Genomic DNA, 8828 nt, shown 5'->3' with positions numbered 1-8828 from the left:
GGAAGACAGGACACTCAACACACTGCAGTTAGGGTATTTCACAGGTAGGAATGCCAGCATAGGATAGCACAAGCAAAGAAATTTAGACACTTTACTATTCAAAATATGCCCTTTCATGATTGATGGTGCTGTTTCTTGCAAATAAATGTGTTGCAAATCCAAACTGGTCTCTAGCCACAGATCGCTGCCTGCAACCATTCCCTGTCTATAATTCGGAAGTCCCTTCTGGACAAACGGCAAGCAGCCTCTGTCGCCAGGGATGGCTTTGATAAGCAATGTTCCTTTATGGTGAAAGAGACGTTCTCCTTACCTGAGCGGTTTCCAGGTGAGCAAACCCTGACTCAGCTGCCACAGCCTCTTACTGAGCTCCTTTAAATGTAGTGAAATCTTTTATTTTAGCTGTTTTGTTGGGGAAAATGTAAGTCAATAAAAAAATGCCCACCAGTTATTTAATGCCTTAATGTCTATGTCAGAGAAGCTACTATAGATGTGCATGGATGAGGTCAGTTTTTCCTTTGATTAATCTTGCAGGAGTCCTGAAATTGGTGACTCCTGAGCACAGAGAGCAGCTTCTCCTCCTTTCCCTAGCTAGTTTCTCCTTCTGTTAAGCTTTCAAAGTGGAGAATATGGTCTCGTGCCACCAGCACTGCTGTCATTTCCAGTGCTGGCTAATGCTTCCCTGGGCGGGGGCGGGGCAGGGAGGTGAAGGGGGTGGGGAAGCAGAGAAGCTAGAGAAGAGAGTCTTGTTCAGCTTTTTCTCCGTGAACCTTCCTCCTGCTGCAGAGATGGTGGGCATGGCAAATAGGGCTATTCCCCTGCCTCTTTGCTGCCCTTTTATTCTACTCTATCTGCCTTGCAAAAAGTCACAGGGGGTCACCAAGCGCATAATCCATCATAGCATTTTGACAGAATACCTTCAGCCCTGCTGAGGGAAGACACCGGGTCATTAAGGGCTTTCAACACAGAGGAGGAGGAATGAGATTATATATGAACCAAATTACCTCTCTCTTGGCCATGAGGGATATTAATGTTGAAATGGATTTCCTAGAGTCTATTGCAGGATCGTCCTGCCAGGACACCTTGAAGAAGAGAAGTAATACCACCTGTGTTTAACACTGGGGGGGGGGGGGGGGGGGGGGGGGGGTAGGACATGGGGGTGAATAGCTTAGTCCCCAAATTGTCTTCCAGCCTCAGACTTCCATTAAACTTCTATTGGATATTAGTCACAAGTGCTTTTGGGAAGTATTAGCTATAAAGTAAAACAAATTGCTGATCATTTACCTTCACTTATATCACTTTGGGGCATACATCAGTTGTTGATGAGAAATAACAAAATTAATGGAAACTGTCTGCTGAAGAGAAATTGCTACCTACGGTCCTGCTCCCTGTGGGCTTTCATAACCAGGAGAATCAGTTACCAGAAAGCCTGGTGGGGAAAATAAACTTAAGGGATAAAAACGAGAAGAAATGATCTTTAAGTCAGCGACCCCATTTTATCCCCTTCTAAACAACCACAACCACACTCAACATTTGTATCGACTTAAGAGAAAACGTGAATTGGGCCCCTAGTTCCCATTGATTAATCACACTGAGAGACAAATCAGCCAGGAAACCAATTGAATTAAAAGGCTTCTTTATTTGCTGAACAAGATAAATAAAACCTAGGAACAATCCTTCAACATAGACAGTTATGACTCAGTTGTGAACACTCAGCGCAAAATGATCCTGAGGCTACGGAGAGAAATGACAGCTATCATTATTATTGTTAACATTATTAGTTGCTATTATTACCACATTTTATAAAAAGCTCATAAAAAATAGATGTGCCACAGTAAAACTTATCTCAAGAACTTAAAATATATGTAGGCGGAAAAAAAGAAAGATTCAAACTTCCATGATTATGCTTAAAGTTTAATATATGATTCTGCTACATAATTTTTTAGCCTATGACTGTAACTAAAAGACTAAGCAGACTTTTACATTCCCAGAAAAGGACAAGGCATGGGGTGCCTGGGTGGCTTGGTTAAACATTGACTTCAGCTGAGGTCATGATCTCTCAGTTCATGGGTTCAAACCCCACATTGGGTTCTGTACTGACAGCTAAGAGCCTGGAACCAACTTTGGATTTTGGATTCTGTGTCTCCCTCTCTCTCTGCTGTCCTCCCCCCCCCCACACACACACACACTCCGTGTCCCTCAAAAATAAACAAACATTAAAAAAAAAAAGGGAAAAGGAGATAAAGAAATCAGGATGCTGCAGCAAAATAAATACCATTCTAGTTGATAATTATCACACATACAGTAACTTTCAATTAACTTGGTCGCAGTTTAATTAAAACCTGTTTTATTTAATCAGATCTCCAGGAAGCTAGTAATTTGCATTTGCATTGTGTTTAGATTGGGTATTTTGTTCACCTCCAGTTCTTATTACCAGGTAATTCAGTAATGATTGCTTGCAACTAGGCCCTGGTAGTCACAAAATCTATCAACTCACCATAAAATGACCTCTGCTCGCATCTCCTTAGGTGTCTCTAACTTGTTTTATTCATGAAGCCCCTTGTTCCAGGACGCCAAATGCAGTTATCAGTGGGAAAGGTCAGCACCTGGCTTTAGACAGCTCGTAAGTTAGTGGCCCTTTAAGGGGCTGTTTCATTGCATTATACATTATGGGCTGAATGTACAGGAAAAGCAAAAGAGCAAACAAACAGAAAGCAAGGCATTGTCCTTTCTGTGAGAAAGGCTGTGATCTGGTTTAGAAAAGCATCTTCATACCTTAACCCCCACAGGGCCCCCCAGCCAGTCTCGTGTCCTCTGGCCTCTACTCCCTATTGCAGATCTACCTGGCAGTGTTCCATCTCATCCATCCCCCTGGGGCCTCTCTGACCATCACTCTCCTTAGGATAGCTGAGCCCAAACTCCTCTACCCTCAGAATCCACACAATGTAGTCCCAGTTACATACATCTCTCCTCCAGCCTCACCCTTAACACCTCCCGATGATGCTGGCTCCAGCCTTTATTCCCACCTGAGCCATCACCTCCTCCTTTGTTTAGCCATATTCTACCTGTACTTCAAGTTCAAGTTCTCCTCCTCCACAAAACTTGTCAGAACATCCTACCCTCAGCTCTTGCTCCCTTTCTCGTTCCTGGGACTTTCTGCTTTAGCAAAGATTTCACTTAGCAATCTGCCAAATTAAATCCTTGGTCTCTGGTGCAGACACCAGGATTTACACCTTCTTGATATCCCTCGGCCCTATCCCAACACTATTTTTCCATACCTAGGAGTCCTCAACAAATGCTGATAAGTCATGATGGATGATGATAAACGTGGTAAATACTTGATGATGTTATGCCTTAAAACACTCCTAATATGTTGACATGTACAACCATTATATTTTAAATTTACTTGGGTCTTGCACCTCCCGACTACACTATATTTTCTCTGAGAATCTAGATCGTGTCTTCTACTTTTGTTTCATTCCAAATTTTTAGCACAGTACTGTGCAAACTGAGATTAGAGATTACTAGATAATTACTGGCTTAATTTAATTAATTGGTATAGCTGACACAAATATCTGCAAAATGAAACACAAATATCTATGCCACTGCTAAGACTATAACTTAATTACTATTCTTCAACAATGTTAGTAGACTGTCTTTGTATTGACATTTCTGTGCTCAGTCTAATGGGTTATTTATTTAATTAATAGCTACTTGTCCATTAGAATCCATTAGCATATCAAAATAGTTTTTATCTGAGACTTGTCAAGAAAGAATAAATTGTACATGTGTCTACTCTATGATTCTTAATTGTATTACTTTAAGATGTATTACATCTCTTTGATGATCTAGGAGTCCCTAATTAAGATAACAAATTAAGTATACAAAACATTATCTTTAGAACTCCTTTGTAAAAGCAAGCATAATATGGGAATTTACTCATGCTTTAAACCTTTTCTGAAATAAACCAAGGTAAAATTAAATCAATTTGATTCTATAGGACTTTGTCTTGCATATGTAATAGATATACAAATCCATGAAGATATATTTGAGTTCATGTTAGTTGCGTTTCCAGGGGTTTCCATGATTTTGTTTCAGGTTGTTTGTTTCTTGGGGGTTTTGTTGCTTATTGCTTCTGTCAGACCACAAGAAGGGGCTTTGGTGAATATGCCATTCTTAGCTGTAATAAAGTTCTGTGTTGGAATCATCTTAGTTTCTACTCCCTACAAACAGTCCATTCTGTATTGAGATGACAGCCCGCTAGGAAAAAAAGAAAGGCAAATAGCAGAGGCAAAATACATCAACGTCGGAGCCTATCTAGTAAGCAAATGAACCAAGCCATCACCTTGAATCTGGGCAGACTGAGCTCAAAATGGCTGCTGTGAGGCACACTGAAGAACTTGATGTCATTTGTTCTATTTCTTGGAATCCATACACTGAAAGACTCCACTTTATCTTGAAGACATAGATAAACACGAACAAAGAGAAACAAGAACAAAGGAGACCATGGTCGTGTTTTTATTGAGACTTAAGTGCAGTCCATAGCCGGGCCCCTCACCACTCCTGTTTCACTGAAGACCAGATCATTTAATGAAATTATTGAATTATTAAAGAAGCATTTCTCACCAGCCCATCAGTCACTGTTTAGGGATTTATATTTCACAAACAAAATCAATAGTCTCGTGAGGACATCGCTGCTTGTATTGCAGAGCAGCACCATCTGTCAACACTGGAACTTGGGGAAATTTCGATATGACATACTATGGAAGCACCTTATATGCAGACACCTTAAAAATAAGTTGCAATGAGCGCCTCTTAACTACACCAAATTTGACACATTTAACACTCCCAAGAAAAGGGCACATTTAATGAAACTCACTGTTAACATTCTCAGCAGTCAAAGCTATTATGGAGGCAGAGTATTCAGAGTATCCAGGTCAACTGCTACAGGAAGGGCCCAGTGCAGGAAACCCACAGGTCTGAATTCTGCAAAGGGCCCACCCCTGTTCCTCCACCTGTTCTCACAGTGCATGCATGCATGCTAAATTTGTGCATAAGCACGTGCTGTGTGCATTCAAGGCTATAAATCAAAGGTCCAGGAGTATGTAATCATATCACTTGACACCAGACATTTTTTCTTACTCCCAACACCAGAAATCACGGGGAGGTGTATTTTCCTCAGAGGGTGAAGGAAGGTTAGGAGACAGAATTTTTGCCACAGAAGTCAGGTGCAAGGTAGCAGCCAATTCTGATTGTAGAATTTCTCAAAACAGTAAAGAGACTCTGCAGAGTTTTACCTCAGGAACCATTTGACAAGTTATTTAAATTTTGTGTCATTCAAGGTAAGAGTCACAGCAGATAGTTTTGGGCACTGGGTTATAAAGAGTTCTTATAGAAGCCACATGAAAATGTTTTCTACTTTTTCAACTCTAGGAGGTAGCTGTCAAAGGGTGCTATCAACCGAATGTTTGTGTCCTCTCCAAATTCGTATGTTGAAACCAATATGATGGTATTTGTAGGTGAGGCGTTTGGGAGGTGATTAGGTCATGAGAGTGAAGACTTCGTTCCTGGGATTTAGTGCCCGTATAAAAGAGGCCACAAAGAGTTTCCTCACCCCCTCCACCAGGTGAACACAACAAAGACAGCAAAGAACCAAGAAGTGGGCTCTCACTAGACAGTGAATCTGCAGACACCCTGATCTTGGACTTCCCAGTCAGGAACTGTGAGAAACAAACGTTTGCTGTTTAAGCCACCTTGTCTATAGTATTCTGTTATAGCAGCCTAAATAAACAAAGACCAAAGGATTCCAGGCAGAATTTGTAGGAATTACTCCAACCATTAGAACATTACAGCTTCAGATGGGTTTTAACAAGTATTCCAAAATGTCTTCCAAGAAAACAGAAGCGTAGAAAGTGAACTAGTGTCCATGCTTCTGAATTCAGTCATTAGACCAGTGTCCTTAGAGAAAAAAAGACCTAACATTCTGATACCACTCAGACCTATCACGTGTACTGTACCACTCAGTTTAGATTAGATTACTCATTATTTATGGATGTCTACAGCATGTCAGGCACTATTCTGGGTCTGATAACATAGTGGTGAACAAAACAGACAAGATCCATGACTTCCCAGAGCTTCATTCTGGTTGGGAAATGGAAAATAAGTACATTAATAAATAGATAATACAATACTTTCTGATACTGATAAAAAACTATAAATAAAATAGACTGATATTCTAAATTAAAAGAACCTTTAAAAAAAGCAATAAAAGCTCTTTGAGAGCAAAAATGTACGTCCTGTTTATCCCAAGACCCCTGGAGTCTAATGCTATGCATAGTGCTTAATAGGAGTACAACTTTCCGTTTTTCTTTAGCAGTTGTTGAATTAATTCTAAATGCATGAAAAGTAAGACATCAACTGAAGCTGGAACTTTGAAAGAAAGAATTAGAAATTCACCAACAAGGCTTAAAATCCTTGGCAATCAAAATTCAAATGCAAATGGCAAGCAGCACAGGGAAAGCACTTAGATTTGCTCTCTGCCAAAGGATGGAGCTTCCAGCCCTCTGATCAGGGCTGCACAAAAGCCTCCTCATTCATCTAAAACTCAGTACTCTCTGCTCCCTGGAAGGAAGGGAACATTGGCTTTACTTTGATTCAGTTCTATTGTGTCAGGACATACAATTGCTTCATTACTGCTGGACTCGAGGGAGATTCTAGGATGAAACCTAGACATTCAAAACTATTCAATGCTGAACCTTCAGCCACACCTCCTGAGGGGTCAACCGAGGCTTCAAGTGGAGAACGAAGTCAACTTCCCATAGACAGCAGGCCACTGAACCAGAGTCCTTTCTGACTTACCAATCAATAATGGCACGTTACAGGGACAGGCAGAAAGAAGCCGTAGGTCCAAGGAGGAGGTGTTCAGGCATTTCTTTTTTTCTCTGGGTTGCTGGTATTAGCTCCTAACAGGCATGTTTATTAGATGAAGTAAGTTGTGGTGGTTTTGTAGTTCTTAGCTGTAATAAGATCTTGTGTTTGGGTCACGCTGGTCTCTATTTACAGTTGTAATTTAAAAACAAACTACAGTGTGGTTAGAGCAGAGATAAATTTTTGCAAACTCATTAATTAGGGTGATATTTATATTGCACTGGTAACAGAGATTGTTTATTACAACTCAGGTTTCCTGTTTCTTAGGATCACTAGTAGAAAATGACATCACTGTTACAGGGCAACCCTCTGCCACAGACAGAACACTAGTCCCGGAGTTCTGTACGTGCTCACTCAGGCACTGGCCCTGTGACTATTGACTTCATGGTCACATCTACATTCACATTTTGGCTCTTTCCTCTCTTAGCTGCATGAGTTTGGGGAAATTACCCATTTCCTCTGAGCTTCTATTCCCTCCTCCATAAAGCGAGGGTGACAATATGCCCTTTGAAGATTTTATGATTAAATAGTGATGCGTATTAGTTTGCTGGGGCTACCATAACAAAGTACAACAGACTGTGTGGCTTAAACAACAGAAAATTGTTTTCCCACAGCTTCTGGAGGCTGGAAGTCCAAGATGAAGGTGCCAACAAGGTTGGATTCTTCTGAGGCCTCGCTTTTTTTGTTTGCAGATGTCCACCCTCTTGCTACCTCTTCACATGGTCACCCCCATGTGTACATGTGGATCCCTGGGGTCTCTTTATCGTCTTATAAGGACACTAACCATATTGGATTAGGGCCCCATTCTAATGGCATCCGTTTGACTTAATCACCTTTTTCAAGACCTTATCTCTAGGGGTACCTGGGTGGCTCAGTCAGTTAAGCATTCAACTTTGGTTTCAGCTCAGATCACGATCTCACTGTTTGTGAGCTCGAGCCCCTTATCAGGCTCTGCACTGTCAGTGCAGGATTCTCTCCTTTTTCCCTCTCTCCCCCTCTCTCGCTCTGCCCCTCCCCTGCTTGCTCTCTCTCAAAATAAATAAATAAACTTAAAAATTTATTAAAAAAAATAAAGACTTTATCTCTAAATACAGTAACATTCTTCAGGTTAGAACTGCAATATATGACTTTGTGGGGGATAAAATTCAGTCCATAACACAATGTTTATAAGGTGCTTAGTAAGTATGAGATTGCTTCTCCTTACCCCTAGTTTAGGGGTTGGCCTAGATTAGCAGATCTCAAAGTGTGGCCATGGATCCCTGAGGATTAACAAGCTTCTTTCAGGGCATTTGTGAGATCAAAACAATTTTCACAATAATACTAAGACTAAGGCATTATTTACCCATTTTTCAGTGTTGACTTTTGCCCTGATGGTGTTAAAGCAATGGTGGGTAAAACTGTGGTACCACAAATCAAAGAGTGGCACCAAACTTTACATGTAATCATTGTATTTTTCAACACCATGCGCTCACAATTAAAACAATCATCAATTTCACGTACAAATAACTGTGATTAAGAAGTCAGACTTATTGGGGGTACCTGGGTGGCTCAGTCAGTTAAGTGTCAGACTCTTGATTTCAGCTCAGGTCATGATCTCACGGTTCATAAATTCAAACCCCACATCAGGCTTGGGATTCTGTCTCCCCCTCTCTCTCTGCTCTTCCCCTGCTAGCTCTCTATTTCCCTCTCTCTCAAAAAATAAATAAACATTTAAACAATTTTTTTTAAGTAGTGAGACATTAATTTTATTAAATCTCAACTCTTAAATACACACATATTTAATATTTTCTGTGATGAAATGGGATATTCACATACAGTTTATGTCTATTTCATACTAATGTATGATGGTTGTCTCAAGAAGAAGTACTAGGGTAGTTGAGTTGCAGGCTGACCTAGCTGCCATT

At 40.6% G+C, this 8828-nt stretch overlaps 1 long non-coding RNA gene across 1 annotated transcript; it reads right to left on the bottom strand.

Moving 5' to 3' along the window:
* Window positions 1–1673: 1673 nt before the first annotated feature.
* Window positions 1674–4441, bottom strand: LOC122238685. Its single transcript, XR_006217739.1, has 3 exons — window positions 4343–4441; window positions 2495–2607; window positions 1674–1731 (listed from the first exon to the last, which is right to left on the bottom strand). It is a non-coding gene; the product is annotated as an uncharacterized LOC122238685 (long non-coding RNA).
* Window positions 4442–8828: the final 4387 nt, after the last annotated feature.

This window comes from Panthera tigris, chromosome B2, assembly GCF_018350195.1.
Source record: "Panthera tigris isolate Pti1 chromosome B2, P.tigris_Pti1_mat1.1, whole genome shotgun sequence".
NCBI lineage: Eukaryota > Metazoa > Chordata > Mammalia > Carnivora > Felidae > Panthera > Panthera tigris.
The sequence above is the reverse complement of the archived record's forward strand: the minus strand, read 5'-3'. Positions and strand labels throughout refer to the sequence as shown.